At 36.6% G+C, this 19,619-nt stretch overlaps 1 long non-coding RNA gene across 3 annotated transcripts in view; it reads left to right on the top strand.

Moving 5' to 3' along the window:
* The window catches only part of LOC146000311 (uncharacterized), a 92,206-nt gene that overhangs the window by 54,747 nt on the left and 17,840 nt on the right, over positions 1 to 19,619 (top strand). The window contains exon 1 of one of the 3 annotated variants that reach the window (XR_014443491.1): positions 18,648 to 18,697. The exons of 1 other annotated variant lie outside the window; for it this stretch is intronic. This is a non-coding gene — a long non-coding RNA (uncharacterized LOC146000311). Of the gene's footprint in view, positions 1 to 18,647; positions 18,780 to 19,619 lie in introns of those variants that run through there. One more of the 3 variants, XR_014443490.1, reaches the window with a different exon arrangement.

Genomic DNA, 19,619 nt, shown 5'->3' with positions numbered 1-19,619 from the left:
TAAATTATGGACTCTGCTAAAGAAAGTAGAACCAGACAGCTTACTATACACCGATACGGACAGTCTGCTTATGACTGTGGACAGAAATGGGGAATCTCCTTTGCAATGTGGTCCATTCCTTGGTGATCTAACCAATGAAGTTGATGCGGGGTGGGAAATTGTGAGTTTTATTGGACTTGGTCCCAAAAATTATGCCTATAAGATGCGGAACATTAACAGCGGGGAATTGCGATACATTTACAAAATTAGGGGGGTTTCACTAAATCATAGAGCAAGATTAATTGTCAATTATGATCATTTTTATAATTTAGTAAAAGGGACCTTGTCTAAGAAAGTTTTGGAGGAACCAAGGAAAGTAGCTAGACTTGATGGGTTCCGCATAGTAAGTCGCGCCGAGAAAAAAACACATCAAGTTGTGCAAAGTAAGCGAAGAAAACTGGACCCGGACGCGAAGAAGGAGTCTTTTATGACTGTGCCTTATGGATATATCAGACAGTGACAACACGTACAGGGGGCGTACGTGTGTGAGTGTGAGAGTGTGTGTGAATGAAATAAAAAAAAAGAGATTTGATTGGCTTGCATATACAATTTCTGGTCGTCACTTGTATAAAAAGGCAATAATTTTTGTTGTATTAGCTCAGTGGTTAAAAATGCTTCCGTTCAATCACCCGTGTACCATCATTATCAGTGGCCCTTCCAGAGCTGGAAAAACGCAATTCACAGATAAATTGTTAAAAAATTGTGATTCAATGTTTACTCAGAATTTTAACGAAATTATTTGGTGCTATGGTGCTGTGATTCCAAAATTAACAAACAATCAAAATATACGGTTCCATCCAGGTATTCCTAACATGGATACTTGTACAATTCAAAACAACAGTCTAATCATTCTTGACGACCTCATGGGTGAAACAAATGACGATGTGGCTAACCTTTTCACAAAATACGCTCACCATAAAAGTTTGACAGTTATTTTTATTTTGCAAAATTTGTTCCCCAAAAGTAAGCGAGCAAGGGATATTAGTCTAAATGCGCATTATGTAATTTGTTTCAAGAACCCTAGAGATAAGTTACAAATTCAACATCTTGCCCGTCAGATTATGCCACATCACAGCAAATCTGTGGTTCAACCATTTGAAGATGCTACGCGTGATCCTCACACATATTTACTATTCGATATGACTCAATCTACTCCTGATGCCTTGCGAATACGCACAAATATTTTCCCGGAGGAAACCATGCATGTATATGCTCAACAAAAAGACATGTTTACATCATTTAATATTCAGTTCTAGTAAGAATGCAGAAGTTGAAACATCAATTCCATGTGCTTCGTGCACTTTGCAAATGTAAACCCAAAAAACGTAAAGTTATGCTACAACAAGCATCTGGAGATGTTATACGTACTATCTCTCAAGTTGCTAACAACACTATAAAAGGAAATGTTAAATTATCTGATCGTCAGAAACATAGACTGCGCAGGCATAAAAACATCTTGCGTGCTTTAGCCCAAAAACGTGTGTCTTAAAAAGAAACGTAATCTATTACTGCGCAAAGGTGCTGGTTTCTTACCTTTTTTGCTTGGGCCTGTCATTAGTGCTATTGCAAGTGCTGTCGTCGGTGGTGGTGGTGGATCATGAGTTCGCAATTAAGAAAACTTATACTTGTACCAGAAGATGTAGTTGGTCAAGTTCATGCTTCTGTCCAATCAGTACAAAATTTTCAATCACTTCTAGATTCTGAAATGCACCAAGTATTATCTAGGAGCGATATAGATATTTATGAAAAATGGAAATTGTATCAACAAGCATTGGACAAATATTTAAAAGCAGTACCACATGCACAAAAACCTTTAGAAATACCTATTGTCGAATCTGAATCGATTGATACAAACAAAAATGAACCCCTAAAAAACAATACAGGTACTTTACCAATTTCCGAAATTATCGAAACAGTTCCTATTACGCTTCGAAAAAATACCGAGTTATTATTAAAGAAAATTTTAACTTCCCACAACATATTTTGGGATAAAATGGGCACTGTTACTATCTACGGTAAGATATATCCAAATTCCAATATTGTAGATTTAGTGAATGATGTGGTTAGACAACGTAGAAAAAGTCAAAATCCTGTTCGATTAGATCAGTTTGTCAAAATCCTTCGTTCGATAAACATTCCACACCAATTCCTCGGACCTACAGCGTTGTCAAAATTATCACCAAAAAGAAGTGAAGCCTTGTCACCATTATCTTTTTTTGAAAAATGGAAAGACTATAAATATTAGTAAACATGAAATTACATCAACTCTATTATGTGTATTCGAATCCAGCTTCATTATCAAATGTGTCTAAATTGTATAAAGCGGCTAAAGAAAAAGTTTCCAAAGCTAAAATAAAACAATGGTTACAATCTCAAGATGCTTATACTTTGCATGCTCCTGCGTTTAAAAAGTTTCCCAGAAAACAATACTACGCAAGTGGCCCTTTCGAAACTGTGCAAATGGATTTAGCCGATATGCAGAATGTTGCAAAATTCAATCGTGGTTATAGGTATATTTTGTGTGCTATAGATATATTTTCCAGACTAGCATTCTGCATTCCGGTAAAAAATAAAACTGGTCCTGTTATAGCAAAAGCAGTGGAGAAAATTTTGAACCTGTACGAAAATGTTCCGTTAAACTGTCAGACAGATTTTGGCAAAGAGTTTTACAATAAACATGTTCAAACCATATTTAAAAAATACAATATAAATCACTACAGTGTTTATTCGGAAATGAAAGCTGCGTTATGTGAACGGTTTATTCGCACAATAAAATAAAAAATTTATAAATATTTTACAGCAAGTCACAGTTACAAGTATATTCATGTTTTACAAAATTTAGTTCAAAGTTATAATAATTCTAAACACACAAGTATCAAAATTGCACCGGCGCAAGTTAGCGATAAAAACATAAATCAAATATGGTATACATTATACGGGTCAAAGAAAGAAATTCCAAAGAGTTGTAAATTTAAACCGGGCGATTATGTTCGAATATCGAAAACTAAAATGAAATTTGAGAAAGGTTACTTAGCAAAATGGTCTCGGGAAATTTTTATTGTAGTCAAATGCATAAAATCAAATCCTGTAACATACCATCTGAAAGATTGGAACGGTGAAATATTGAAAGGCATTTTTTACGAACAGGAGTTGCAGAAAATTAATGTAAATAAAAATACTCTCCACAGAATCGAAAAAATTTTACGTAGAAAAGGTGATTGGCTCTATGTGAAATGGCTAGGGTACTCCAACATTTTCAATTCTTGGGTTAAAAAGAGTGACACCTTGCGTTTATAAATCATTAGCATGATGATGGAGCGAGTGAACGAATTTTATCTTTCGCTCCCGTCCAATGCAAGCTCCGATATTTTCCAAAATAACACCTCAACCTCCTATACAACAAAATTAGCTCACCCTATTGATCTCACTGATTCTAAATGGGTGGTCGGTCTTGCAGAATTTAGTTGTACTTGGAGTTTATACAATGTACCAACAGATCAACAAATTATCGTCAAAGCGGTGCGAGCAGACAACTCGGAAATTATTGAAGAAAGTGTTGCAATTCCTGCTGGTTTTTATGCATCTATTCAACATATACTAAATTGTGTTAATAAAAATTTAAAAATGTTTATACATTATGACGAATACACAAACCGTGTATTTGTTAAAACTGACAAAACCATTCAACAAATCATGATAGGTGTAACACCTGCTTTAATGTGCATTTTCGGATATGCTCAAGATATACCAAACACAAAAGAACCTGTGGTGGTCGCGGTATATCACAAACCCTTGTTTTACAAAGAAGCACCTTATGTTTGCAACTTGAACTATTTTCTTCCTTATGAAATTAATGTGTGTGTGGACATTGTGAAACCTCAACTTCACGGTCATATAGTTCGAAAAATCGGAATCAATCATTATACATACGGTCGAAATAAACATTTGACATTCGATATACCGCGATATATCAAAGTCGAAAAATACTTTGACACAATCGGGATAGACTTAAAGGGACATACACAGGAGAACCTACCATTTCGGTTTGGTTCGTCGTACATTAAGTTACATTTCAAGCAAACAGAATGATCAGTGAAAGTACAGAAAATGATTTTTATATTACTCTTACTTCGAATAGTTCACATAAACATTTTTCTCATAACACAACATCGCATTTTGTGAACATGGTGGAAAACGAAATTCGTCTAAAACATTCAGATTGGAAAGTTGCATTAGCCGAAATTCAAATACCGAATACATGTTACAATATTACTGAAGATCAAAATATTATCTGGTACAACTTGCGTCTAGAAGAAAATCTCTCCGAGGCCCAAAAGTTCAAACTCCCATCTGGCTATTATCACACTGTGGAAAGCGTGCTGGACCAAATCAATAAAAAACTGATCTTTTTAGATTCACATATCGCAAATTAGAAAACAGTATACATTGTAGTCACGATTATCGTGTAGAATCTATTAAATTTTCTCTCATTTTGAGTCTACAATTGGGATATGAGCCGTACAGTAACATCACAAAGTACATCAATGGATCGCGCAGTCCATACTTGAATATTGGATATCCACAGCAAGTATTTGTGTACACTGATATTATACAATATCAACTGGTAGGAGACAGTAAAGTTCCATTATTACGTATAGCCAGCATCGAGAATATTAACTACGGTAGAACATACTCTGTTAGTTTCAACCCGATGCATTATTTACCATTGTCAAAATTTTGTTTCAATACAATAGAAATCCTTTTAAAGGACCATGCAGGTCGGAATTTATCATTTCAATCCGGAACAGTAAACGTGACACTTCATTTCCAACGATCATGAAACATCGGCAAGCGGGTCGTGGAATACCCTACTTTGCTGGTCCTGTTTACCAGCAGGGTCATGGTCTTGGGGGATTTTTTCGCGGACTTTTTAGATATGCTCTACCTATATTAAAACCTGTTGCTAAAACCGTGGGACGTCAGGCACTGCGAACCGGAATGCAAGTTGCTGGTGACATGTTGGAAAATAAACCTATCAAAGAATCCTTTCGTGTAAGAATAAAACAAGCCAGAGAAAATTTACGTGGCAAAGCGGAACAAAAAATTAACCAGTTGTTATCAGGTAACGGAAAAAGAAAAAGAAAAAAAACAGCCAAAAGAAAAGCTATAAAAATAGGACCCCCTTCTCTACAGTCACACTCGGCTAAACGTCGCAGACATAGAAAGGACATATTCGATTGAGCGATCATGTCAAACGTTCATCCTTGCAGTCAACCCTGTTGCACAAGCGATTTTGACTTGTTTTCAGTACCTATGACACAAACTACAATTGAACATGCAGATAATGTCGAGTATCGACCTGTCTCCACTTTAACTTCTGGAGGACCTGTAGAATTTAATATTCCAGGTGAAACTGGTGAATTTATTCATCCTGCGTATCTTTATCTGTATGTAAAATCTAAAATTACAAAATCTGATGGTGAGGATCTTGACGATTCAGACAGTGTTGCACCTGTCAATAATTTTTTGCATTCTCTTTTCAATCAAGTTGATATTTCACTTAATGACAAACTGATCACATCGTCTTCAGGTTCCTACCCCTACAGAGCATATATTGAAACTTTACTTAATTTCTCTAATGACGCCAAAGAAACACATTTAACATCTTCGCTCTGGTTCAAGGATACACCTGGACAGTTTAATACTCTGGGAAATGCAAATATTGGATATACATCTCGTGCCCAATTCGCTAGAAATAGTTCTACTTTTGACATGTATGGAAGAATACATGCAGATATTGTAGGACTGGACCGTGTATTGCCCAATAAAGTTGGAATGCGTGTGAAACTTCATAGAAGTAAAGATTCTTTTTGTTTGATGAGTGCTGAAAATTCTTCTTACCTTGTGCATTTAGAAGCAGTGACTTTATGGGTTCGGAGAATAACGGTTTCACCCGATATTGGAATGCAACTCAGTACTAGAATAGAGCGAGAAACAGCTAAATTACCTATCACAAGAGTTGAAACACTTACTCATACTATTCCTCAAAATATAACTTCGTATAACATCGATAATCTATTCCTGGGTAATGTCCCAAAAGCTCTTGTTGTAGGCTTTGTTTCGAATACTGCATACAATGGAAAAAACAATTTGAATCCATTTTATTTTGAACATTTCAACATTAATCGACTACAACTACAAGTCGGCTCAAAGTTTTATCCCTCCACACCGCTAACAGCAAATTTTTCAAAAAATAACTACATTCAAAGCTACTATACATTGTTTTCTGGAACTGGAATGTATTATTGTAATAGTGGAAATTGCATTGCTAGAAAAGAATATCCTCTAGGCTATACCCTCTTCGCATTTATTCTTTCACCTACAAACTCTTTGAATGATAATACTTGGGACATGGTACGTGATTCGCCTGTTACTCTAAAAATACAATTTGCAAATTCTTTGACGTCATCTGTCACATGTGTTATGTACGCACAATTTTATTCGTTATTTCAAGTGGACAAAAACAGAAATATATATCCCGACTTTACAAAATAGCTTTAGTAGCTTTGTGAGTGTTGTCAGAATGAGATTTGTCATTCATTTCACTGCCTTCCAAGGCAATCAAGGTGAAATTATAGTTAAGGAGCTTGCTGTTGTCAATATCTATAACTTAAATTCGAACTCATGGATATTTTTACCACCATTTCCGTATGGTGAATTAGAATCAGCCTCAGCCCAGCTAAACAATTATGCATCTCAAAATTCACATGGTCTTGAATGGAATGATGGGTATATAAACTACAATCAACTCGCCAATATACTAAGATTCTACACAGAACATGCTACAGTCTTGTATGCGCATCGTATTGAGCGCTGTACTTTCCTGGGAGAACTTCTACATCGCACCATCGTCAATCTAGAAGACCTGCTTTGTCCGAAGACTTGCCTGCTTGGGTTTCCAGCTGAAAATTGTTGTCATCCATCGCATAGATTCGTCGAATTTCGTTGTGCAGCAAGAGAGTCAAAAGTGTATGCCAAGTACGTTCGTTACTACGAATTAAGAGGGTACCAGTTTGGCGTTACCTCACCATACATACCAACACCTGGCTTGAGCAAAATTTCTTCAGGCATACATACAGTTTGTTCCAGTGAAAAAACGCAAGAATAGCAAAAACATGTGGACTGACGACATAATTTATATTATACTTCAAGATTGCAAAACTGCTATTCAATTTGTTGGTGTGTATGCTGATAACCAGTTACCGGTATCAGTAAAATTTCCAGCAGGTTTAATTGTTAATACAAGCACAAGTGAAAATATTGGTGGTCATTGGGTTGCTATATACATTAACAAAAATTGAACAGGTATATATTTCGACTCCTTTGGAGAACCACCCTCCGAAAATATAAAACTTTTTCTCAATAGAAATACTTACCGTTGGATTTCAAACAATCAACAAATTCAACATTTAGAATCAGTGTTCTGTGGTGTATTTTGCATAATGTTTCTTTATTACTCTGCCAAAAATTACACAATATCAGATTTTGTCAATATGTTCAGTAAAACTAACTTTGCCAACAACGACAATATAGTTTTAAATCAATTGAAAATATTGTTATCTTAATATGTCTGTTTTTTTTGTACATATGATTTTGGTGTTGATGTAAATATATATATACAAAAAATAATAAAAAATATATTTCATATATTTGTTTTTGATTTTATACCTCAAAATATTATTGGAATAAAACAACAAAATTCACAACTAAACTTTATTTTGCAATCGTTAGTTTATACATAAAATTCATTTACATAAAATCTCAACATATCTGAGGTTTGTTATTTTTTATTGTACCAAGTAACAAGTCTTTGAACATTTCTGAAGGCACAGCCTGATTGAGAAAATGGTTTGTTTGATGTATGGTGACTACAACATCCACCCTGGTACAAAACAAGATTTTTCAATGCTGGACAACGTCTTGTATCGAGATCGATAACATTGTCAATCTTAAATACATTTTGAATCAACTTTGATTTTTCCAACCCTTTACAGTAAAATGTATTTTCTCCCTTTAACTCGTTAAAAAACACCTTCACATGTTTGATATTATAACCTTTCGGTTCTGCAAATAACAAATTATGGTGATTATGTGTTAACCACTTACATTGTTTGTAATCTAAGTCAAACTTTCCAATATCAACAAAAGCGTGAAACACAATTGTTAAATCTGTTGAGCAAACACAAATTTCACGAATTACAAAACTGTTGTCTTTACTTCTAAAACCTTGCACATCAATTATTAAAGCCATTTTTTTCTTTTTTAATGCAACTACTCACAACAGAAATTGTCCCCGTGGTGTATCTCGTTTTGATGTATACACCGAACTAAATCGTGCATCAAATCTCTCTCATCACTTAGAGTCCAAAGTGGCAAATAGGCGTCCGACTCTGTTTCAAGATCGTATTCAATCTCAGGGTGAGTATCCATAAAATGGTAGAAAATGTGATAAAAATTCTCTGGCTCCCTAAGATAAGTTTTTAAGTTGGAAATCTTCCATGTAAAACAGCGTCCGCATTCGTCAGCACTTTCAGCACTATCACACTCCAAATAATGTTTACCCAAGCACTGGTGAGCCAGTTGATTTGGCGCATTCCTGAAACAACCATCACAAATAACAGCATACTTGGGTATATAAGTATGTAGACTTTTTAACAGACAATACTTGTCAATGAAGCCAGAAAAGCATCCGCAACTTTCGAAAATAATATGTTCGATATCTTCTGCGTCAGCCAGTGCTGAAGCGTTCTGTATATTCTGACTTGCCATATTGATATAGTGGACATCTCGCACCTTTTATATATACACACGGGGAACTTTCCACCTAACTGTCTCTCACAAATAACTTGCCAAGAAAAGAAAAGTTTCAGGTCAATGAGCTCCCAACACCGTTACTAATTGTCACCAATAACCTCCCAACAACATTACAACTTGAACTTTACCAAAACATCTCATCACTTGTTCAGTTTGGAAGTGATAACCTCCACACATACATCGCGAAAAAATAGTCCCAACTCACATTTCACTCTTTCACTTAAAAATTCAACACAATTATCAAATATCGGCAGTTCATGTCGCTCTACTTGATCTTGTATATTGGTAATATCCTGACAATTATGATCATTCGAATTATTAGTACAACCATAACAACTTTCCTTAATTGATCCAACACATAATGAAATATAAGACTCGTAATATTCACGTATTGGAGTCTGATATTCACAATACCTTTTAGTTATTTTTGATATGCAATCAGACAATCGTAAAAGTTCTGTCCAGGTAGTTAACATCATTGTCATTGGTATTTCCGAATCAAAAATATCCACAAACTGAATAACTTTCTTATTGTACAATTTGCCAAAGGCAAGCATGTATTTTTCACCTAGCAACGCAGGCGACAAAACCAACTCTTCCTCACTAGATAAATAATTAGATATGTTTTCCCCCAACTCCATCAGTGTACACCATTCTTCCATACACAACACAATTCCTTGGCTGTTGTGACGAGCAATACGCACACACACAGAAAAATCGTTCTCCACATCAAATCCAACAGTTGCACTCTTGAATGCAGTTTTACTCAAAGGGTAACATACCTCCAACAGGTATTGCTTCCGTGGTTTCCATGTGGAAGAAGACTGGGCACCATTTTCCTCCATACTGGATCCAGAGAGCTGCTTTAACATGTTTAACTGCTGCTGCACATAACTATTCCCTTGAAAATTAAGTTTTCTTTTCACATTCCAAACCTTTCCTCCCTGTAGAGATGCAGTTTTTACAGTTGACATTGCAGTAACTCCTCCCGAACATGATGTAGATTTAGACATTGCAGATACTTCGGCACCACCAGATCTTTGCATTCTCCTTGTCTTGGAAGAACCGCTTCTCTGCATCTTGCTCTTATCCTTTCTGCTTCTTCACAATAACACAGTAACTGCACAATACATTTAAACCTTTATATACACCAGTCAACATCACTTCCACCAACGTCATAGAACTATAAATAGGACATAACGGAACATCTTAAATAGAAAACAACTTGACTAGTGAGTGTCTGTCTCTCTCTCTCTCTCTCTCTCTCTCTCTCTCTCTCCATATCTCTGTCTCTCCCTTTCTCTCTCTCTCTCTCTCTCTCCATCTCTCTGTGTCTCCCTTTCTCTCTCTCTCTCTCTCTCTCTCTCTCTCTCCATCTCTCTGTGTCTCCCTTTCTCTCTCTCTCTCCATCTCTCTGTGTCTCCCTTTCTCTCTCTCTCTCTCTCTCTCTCTCTCTCTCTCCATCTCTCTGTGTCTCCCTTTCTCTCTCTCTCTCCATCTCTCTGTGTCACCCTTTCTCTCTCTCTCTCCATCTCTCTGTGTCTTCCTTTCTCTCTCTCTCTCTCTCTCTCTCTCCATCTCTCTGTGTCTCCTTTTCTCTCTCTCTCTCTCTCTCTCTCTCTCTCTCTCTCTCTCTCTCTCCCCATCTTTATCACTTCTTCTGAGAGGTCCTACAGTTTTACTTGCCATCCAAATAAAGGACATCCATGAGATATAGGGTGTAAACGTATCGTGTAAAGTGCTTTTTAATTTTTAATAAAACTGCCTTAGTCAGCAACTGTAGTGTATTTAATATGGAAACAAGTCTTAATCGTGTTATCGCGAGAATCCAAGCTACTTCAGGCAAATCCTGTGTGTTTTCTGTACACTATAGAGCCTTACTGTTCATAAAGTGGACTTAAAACACCAACTCAATCAATATACAGTAAGACACAGTCATCAATGAAACTAACAGATAAAGATATTAAATAGCATTCATCATGTAATCTAATCTAGCAAGCTAGACAGTAGCGGCGATGGGATTCTGACTTGACTAGGCGTCATCTAATTTAAATCTGGTTGGCAGGCCTTGGCACTCTTAAGACCTGTTGGCCACAGGTTTTATCTATTTTACAATACCTTTGAACATATATAACATTAATAAGGGTCCTTGGGTCGAATGCCGGCCTGGGAATAAGTGTTCTTTGTGACTATCCCATCATCTTCACATTCGCGAGTAGCCAAAAGTGGAGGAAAACAGAAGTAAAAGAAGCCAAATCAATGTAGCATTCGGTGGCCGAGTGTGTTAAGCAGCCGGCTTTCGACCTTGCCACCGAAGTTCCCAGGTTCGAATCTCAGTCTGTGCATGGGAGTCCTTGTAAATGTCCTTTCGTTAATTTAATCACGTCGTCACTGATCCGCATCGTCTCTATTAGCCACAAACGGCAGCAAAGCGACAGCATCTCTCCACGTTTGAATGGAAAAATAACTTTTACCTTAAGTAAAAGTGGAATAGAATTGTTATACGCGTCGGGCCGTCAATTACTGTTGAATGTTAAGCATTGTTGTGCTCCAAATATAAAATTCTTAGGTCATGCTTCTTCTTAGGCAGCAATATTCAGCAACAAGCCTTCCTAGTTTGAAGCCACATCTGCTTTAGTTCTCCGCCAGTGTCCGCCGCTTCGACTGTAGGCAAGGTCGGTCGAAACCACAGCTCCAACTCGTCTCAACCTCCGTCCAGAAACACATTCAGTTGATGATTTTTCTGTTCTCTTGGTACTGCATGCGATACTAAATGTTTCTGTATTTGAAAGTGTATGAAACTTCCGATGCTGGGATGTATCTTCGATGTAGGTCCCGTACTGCAAGGCTGCATAGCATCCTTCGTGTAAGTCGCCTACTGTTTGCCTCTTCATAGCTGTATAGCATCCATTCAGAAGGTCCTCACACATCCCAGGTAAATTATACCAAGCTATAGGTCTATTCAGTTCTTACGGCGGGCGCTTTAGAAGCTGGCAGGGGAAGTGGGGAGCGGGAAAGCGACCAATCCAGCGCGATAAGAAACACAGCAGCCTGTAGAACGAGATTCACGTAGTACTTATTAACGCCACGTCGTATCTCGCGGCGCCACCACTGTTGTCTGGTTGGTCTGCGGCGAATTCCCCTCTCCCCACTCCCTCGTCAGCTTCTAGTGCGCCCGCCCTAAGAACTGAAAAGAACCTAAACGTGAATCTGTCTGTCGTTGTACATGTTATTAGAAAGGTGGGAATAAATGGGTATTTTATAATTCGACTACTGAAATTCGTAGACGTGTGTTCATTCCTTTTGCCAAGGATGAACATCCACCTGTTTCATCCCCTATTAGTCGACACGTTAATTACCTCTCGCAGCCCTTCCTTATTTCTAGGAAGGCTACGGAACTTCCGCATGTGTACTTTCAAGTTACAAAGATATTTGCGGGATTTCCAGAGATGGACCGAGAAATGGAGGATCAAGATCAATCCTAACAAGACTGATTGATTGAATTGTTGTTTCTAAGTCCAGTTTATGCACAGAAAGGCTCATCGGGACTAGACCTAGTTTAAAGTGGGATCCGAACCACTATATACCTCCACCGGGTATCGAACCCGGACCTAACAAGAGTGTGTCTGTATTATTTACAAAGAAAATAAATCTTGGACCACTGAATCTCAGACTGGTAAGACACAATATTGCTAGGAAAGCAAGGCTAGCTTGGAGCCTTCTTGGACGAAGGTTTAACATTCAGGAAACATCTAAGAGATTCCACTAACAAAGGAAATGATAGAATCGGACAATTGTATCCACTTTGGGAAGACACTGACGATTAAAATCCGAATTATACCGTTTATGTATTAATTAATAAGATCAATTCTTACGTATTCTTGTGCAGTGTGGTAACATGGCGCAACAACGTATATGTATAAATCGTCTCCAAAGTGTACAAACAAAACACTGCGAAAAATAACATGCGCAGTTATTTTCCAATATGCAGATTCGATAAATGCTAAATCAAAAACTCTATTCGACTTCATGCAAAGAGAAAAATCAAATTTTGGACGAAGCAGCCTCACCGTCCAAATCCTACAATTCACAACATAGGACTAAGGGGCAAAAGAAGACATACACTCAAAATGCCGCGCGGTAGTTCAGTCGTTAGAGCATCTGACTATCAAGCGAAAGCCCAGGTTTCGATCCCCGGCGAGATTTTTCCACCTGTTCAAGCGGCTCCGGCACCCACCCAGTGTCGTATAAAGTGGGTGTTTTACCTGGAGGAAACTCTGAGGGGGGCAAAGGCGGGCAGAGGTGTGGTGCTCATCACATCACCCCCACCTTCGGACATGATCAAGAAAGTGTGGGGCCTTAACTCCACACCCCTATATGCCTTCTTGGCGTGGTGCAGTAGAAACTTGCATAGGTTTTCTGACCATGATTCTCAGCTTATTAAGGTAAACGTAATAGAAGACAAGCGGAATCATAAACCACGCGTAAAATTCAGAGTTATTAGACCTACAAACAATGATGAGAACATTTCAAAATTCAGAAACGCGCTTAAATCAGAAACATGAGATTTTATAAACAATATGGCTGTAAACGTAAACGCGAAATTCGAAAAATTTCTTGATACTGTAAAATACCATTTTAATAAATGTTTTCCCATAAAAAAAGCACGAGTTCACAACAAAACCAATTGCCTATGGATAACCAAGGAAATTAAAAATCTTAGCAAATTAAAACGATCATTGCATAAACAGAGTAAATATGCAAACAGCCCTACCCTACATTAAAACATTGCAAACAGTTGTATGTTGATAAAAAGTTGAATAATTCAGAAAACAAAACTGCAGAACTATGGAAAATAGTTAATCATATTACAGGTAAAAAAACGAACACGAATCAAGATATCATATTAGAAACAGGTAATGTAATAGAGACAGTTCCGCAAAAAATAGCTAATACTTTTAATAATTATTTTGTTAATGTAGCACTTAACCTGCAACGTAACATCAGCGTAACGGACACATACAAAGAAAAGTTAAATAACGTGAAAAGATCTTGCACGCATTCTTTTTATATGACCCCTACTACAGACGAAGAAATTTCCAACATAATTCGAAATATGAAAAACAAAAAGTCAACAGGACTAGATTCAATGCCGATTAACGTGATCAAAGAGATTTGCACGTACATTAACGAGCCTTTGGCTAAATTAATTAACGAGTGTATGGAAAATGGTAGCTTTCCAGATTGTTTAAAAATATCAAAAGTAATAGCCTTATATAAGAAAGGAAATAAAACAAAAATTGAAAACTATAGACCAATTTCCTTATTGTCAATTTTTTCAAAAATTTTCGAAAAATTAATTTATAATAGGATAATTAAGTATGCAGAAGATAAAAGGATACTCATAAAGCAACAACATATTACTCCGAATTGAAAGATGTGGTTATTGGAATCCCCCAAGGATAGATACTAGGACCCCTATTGTTTTTATTGTTCATAAGTGATCTTCCAGCAAATGTTGAAACTGCCCAAGTTACTCTTTTCGCTGATGATACTACTGCTTTGGTAGATTCTGTTAACGATGTAACTTTAATTTAGTGGTTTGTGAAATCGAAAACAACAAAAAATGCCATTTTTGATGTAATTGATAATATTCTTTCCGCTATAAACAAAACGTATTCTGTTGTTGGAATTTTTTGTGATTTATCAAAAGCGTTTGACTGTGTGAATCATCACATACTACTAGAGAAATTAAAATACTACGGAATCCGCGGTCTATCAAATAAATTAATTGAATCCTATTTATCGAATAGAAAACAGAGCGTTGCAATAAATAGCTTATCCAATAATGGGACGCAAACAACATATTACTCCGAATTGAAAGATGTGGTTATTGGAATCCCCCAAGGATAGATACTAGGACCCCTATTGTTTTTATTGTTCATAAATGATCTTCCAGCAAATGTTGAAACTGCCCAAGTTACTCTTTTCGCTGATGATACTACTGCTTTGGTAGATTCTGTTAACGATGTAACTTTAATTCAAAAAACGGAAGAAGCTCTTACTGAACTACAAAGCTGGTTTTCAGCAAACAAACTTTCTATGAACAACGAAAAAACTAATATAATAAAATTTGGTGTATCTAGAGCCAAAAACTCTTCTATTAAGCAAGATAATTTCACAGTAGGGCATGCCGTTATAACAGCTACTAACAATACAAAATTTCTTGGAATATTTACAGACGAGTGTCTAAACTGGAAAGTTCACATAGATCATTTATGCAAGAGGCTAAACACCGTATGTTACCAATTAAGAACCTTAAAAAATAGTTTCAATACAGTATGTATGCTAAATATCTATTTCTCAAACTTCGAAAGTATTTTGAGGTATGGTATTCAATTTTGGGGGAACTCGGCTCAATCGCAGAGGATTTTTAAAATTCAAAAAAGAGCATTGCGTATTTTGGCAAATGCACACAAAACTGATACATGTAAACCTCTTTTCAAAAAATTCCGTATATTAACACTTCCAAGTTTGTACATACTTGAAACACTTACTTTCATACACGAAACAAAATCGAACTATCCAAAGAACATAGACACCCACAATTACAATACCAGACAAAAAGATAACTTCCACATTCCCAGAGTGCGGCTAACTGCATACCAAACGGGACCTTTTTACTCAGGCATCCAGTTATACAATATATTACCAAAAAGTTACAAAAATTTTGAAAGATCCACAATCTTTAAAAGTAAAGTGAAAAAATTGTTATTGGAATACACATTATATTCAGTTCAAGAATTAAATAACTTTATAAAATAAATGTAGATTGTATACACTATATAATATGTACTTTTACAGCACTAGTTCACTTCAAAAAATAATTTGTCAATGTACGTTTTACTATTATATTATGTTATATTATAAAAAATTCTGCCAAATTGATGTATAGATATATATTATGTGCGATGTCAACATGTTGTATTTTGTAATGTACATGCACCAATTCCCCTCAGGGGTACTTTCGGTGTGAAAATTGCTCAATAAACTCAAACTCAATAAACAGACGAACATTTAAATGTAACATCACATGAAGCCAACCAGCATCTTATTCGGTCACTGTATAGATGGGTTTTGTCACATTTTGTAAATTGTGTGTAACAAATTTTAACGAGCTACATGGTCGGGGTTAGCACATCGCGCTACGACGCAGAGGTCCCGGGTTCGAATCGAGGCTCTAATATACGCATTGCATCACATAGTCAGATATACACAGGTGGAGATATACACCAAAGCAGTTCATGGAACATTTCCGTTAGAGTGCGCGTCAAATCTCTTGCATATGGCCTTGAACGGCTGAACAGCACCAGCGAATCACAGACGTGCGGCGTTGCCGTGCTCTCCTTGACAAGGCGTTTCGCTCAACCACGGTGTCTCTTTTCCGTGCGAGATTTCGACATGGCACCGCTGCAGTGCGCTGCTATTCGCGATTAAAATTACCACCTGAGCGAGCTTCCAATATGGCCGCTCTATGTAGGATAAATCTTTGTTTACATTCAGTAGTAGTACGTAATATCAGCTTGTTGTCATTGCTGGTATGGAAGAAACGTTTAAATTAAGCGATATTTTTAAATATTGCGAATGCGATGTGAATTCCAGGAACTATAACGAAGGTGAAGCTGTGCTGAGAGAAAAGCATTTAATTATGATAGGCAAAAATAACATGGAAAACGCAGACGAAACTAATGTATACGCACTGGTTCTTCAAAGCAGTGCTGTTTCATCTGCACTTCGGTTGTAACTGGGGCTCTCAGAAAATGATTTAAAAATAAAGCAATTTACCTGTAATGCAAAACTTGGGCAGGAGAAAAATGTAGAAATGTCGTTGCAGTTTTTTCCCCAAAGAGGCAGGCTGGTTTAATAACAACACAGTATAATAATAATAATAATAATAACAACAATTTCATTGAGGCAATCTTCAGTCTTCACTGAAAATTGACTTACTGTGAAACAGCAACATTAACATGTCAATTTCCTTTTTCTGACCTTTATGATTACAGACATTAATTAATTCTCAAACTATTTTCATCTTTGCACTTAATCGACTTGCACCTCTTCCAAATTACATACAATATAATACATTGTTTTCGCAAAAAGAATATAACATAAGCGATTGGTGCGCTTCAAATGGGTTAGTAATAAATTCAAACAAATCAATATTTACAATTATCGGAACAGGCAGTCTCTTGAAACATACTGACATTAATGAATGCGAAATAATTCTTCACACACAGCGTATTAAATTTTCTGAAACAGTAAAAAACCTAGGACTGATCATGAACCAGCGGCTCGATTGGTCTGAGCACGTGATACAACAATGTGGCAAGGCGTATTCGATATTGAAAAGCCTCTATCTTCTGGTAGACTTCCTCTCTCCTAAGATAAAATTAAACCTAATGCAGTCTCTTATCTTCCCCCTATTTGACTATGGTGATGTCGTTTACGGGCTAAGAATAACAAAAAAACTTGCAATAAAAATACAGAAAGTTCAAAACGCATGCATTAGATATGTATATAGAACAAAAAAGTGTGAACATATTCCCCCTGTGCTTAATGAGCACGGAATCCTCTCCATGGCATGACGGAGAAAACTGCACTTGTTTTGTACACTGCACAACATAATTAATAGCAAAAGCCCAAACTACCTCTTTTCGAAATTAAACTTCAGAAGCAAAATTCATTCGCATTCAACCAGAAACGCTACCAGTTTCAGCTTACCTCGTTGCAGAACTTCAGCTTATCAGGCCTCTTTCAGTTACCCAGCACCCAAAGCCTGGAATGCACTACCAAATCTAACCAAAAATCAAAATTTCAGACGTTTTCGCGATATGCTCCGTGAATCACTGATCAACGATCAGAAGCAGGGTAAATCAACTTATGAATAATGATAAATACTGTGAGTTGCCAGAATTTTTTTTTCTTACTATCAACTTTCTCGACTTCAGTTACTTTATTATCTAATTCACTGCTAATATTGTTCCAATGTATATGATTTAATTCCTATTGTATTTTATTGTACTTTCTTGATCAATTTTTTTGTAATCTGAATTTCATTTTAATTTTTATTTTTTATCTGTTCTATTGTATGAGATTTTATTCCATTTGTATTTTATTGTACTTTCTTGTTCATTTTCTTTGTAATCTTGAATTTTATTTTATTTTAATTTTAATCTGTACTTTTTGGGGTTAGGTGGTAGACCAGCAACAGCTGAACCTCGCCCAGCAATAAAGTCAATTCAATTCATAAAGAACAATCTAAAATTTACTCTCATGGTAATAAAATCATCTTTCGGAAAATAAAGTGAACAAACTCGTGCATTCTTCGTAATTTCCTTGCCGCATTTCAGTTATGTCAATCTTGTCAATCAGTTCTGTTTTCCATGATTTATTTACAAATTTCATTTTGTTGATTCCACGGGGTGGAAAACACATGTAAGCTTTTCACTTGTCCTGACCCACAAAACGATTTAGATTTAAAAAACTGAACAGTAGACGTAACTTTTTCACATGTTTCCCATGCTTTGAACGGCTTCAACACAGCGAAGTGTCCTACGTGGAGTGGTTCCTGAAAATCTCACCAGATAGCATATCGGATAATTTTAATCGCCATATGCAGGAGATTTGACGCGCACTCAACTATTGCACAACACTTGAGCAACATTGTTAGGTGGCAAGAAAGGAAGGAAGACGTCTTCATATCAGAGTATGGAGAATCATAGCGGTAATTAACAAGGTTATTTTGCAATTTCTAGACGTGACCGCCAATTTTTAACTGCAGATTCGTGATTATGATGCCAAAATTAGTGAGTATGCCGAATTTGAAAGCAATTGGAGTTCCGGTATTGTAAATTCGCTCCAAAAGAATAATCGGTAAATGTCTGTTATATCGGAGACACATTAAAATCGGATATTTTGTGTTTCGGATGGTTCGTACTTACGAATTGTTTATTGCGGAAGATAGTTGATGGTTCCATTATGCTTTTTACACGAAAATAACTTCGATTTTTCACATTACGAGTAATTTTTGGTTCCCTTCTTCGGTAACACTTTACTAGGTACTAGTTTACTATCCTTCGGACACATTTATTTATTTTTACAGAAGAAACTACTTACCGTAATAAGTTCCTGTAGCGTTGTTGATGTTCGGGAATGTAGTTTTGATCCATTTTAATGCGAATATATGTGTTTTCTACGAAAATCTATTTCCGATGCGCTATTGCTGCTGCCGCCACGATATTGTCCGTATATGCTAAATTGAATGAAAGGAGTGCTAATGGAACCTAACCTAACAGGCCTAACCTAACCTAGTAGGCATACCTCGTCCCCGTGATGGTTCGTGGGGCTATCGTGAATTTTTGGGCTAACGTCAATGGTTTTGGGGGCTACCCGTGGATGGTTTGTGGGAATGTTTCGCAATGCAGAAGAGTACGTTAGCAATGTAAAATATTGTGAAATAAATCATTGATAGGTGTCTCTGGTATAGTAAAGTAGTACCCTTTCTTCCGTTGCGGAACATACAATATGGCGCGCACAGCTGTGGATCATCGCGCGTCGTGCTTGTGTTTTGTCAATTAGGAGTGGGTATGAAGTGTTTCCAACCTTCTTAACCGAAAAATACCTACTTTCGTGTTCATTGTGTCATC

Source organism: Lepisma saccharinum, chromosome 16 (genome assembly GCF_977018435.1).
Source record: "Lepisma saccharinum chromosome 16, izLepSacc3.1, whole genome shotgun sequence".
NCBI classification, from domain to species: Eukaryota; Metazoa; Arthropoda; class Insecta; order Zygentoma; family Lepismatidae; genus Lepisma; species Lepisma saccharinum.
This window is presented reverse-complemented; position numbering and strand designations above follow the sequence as displayed.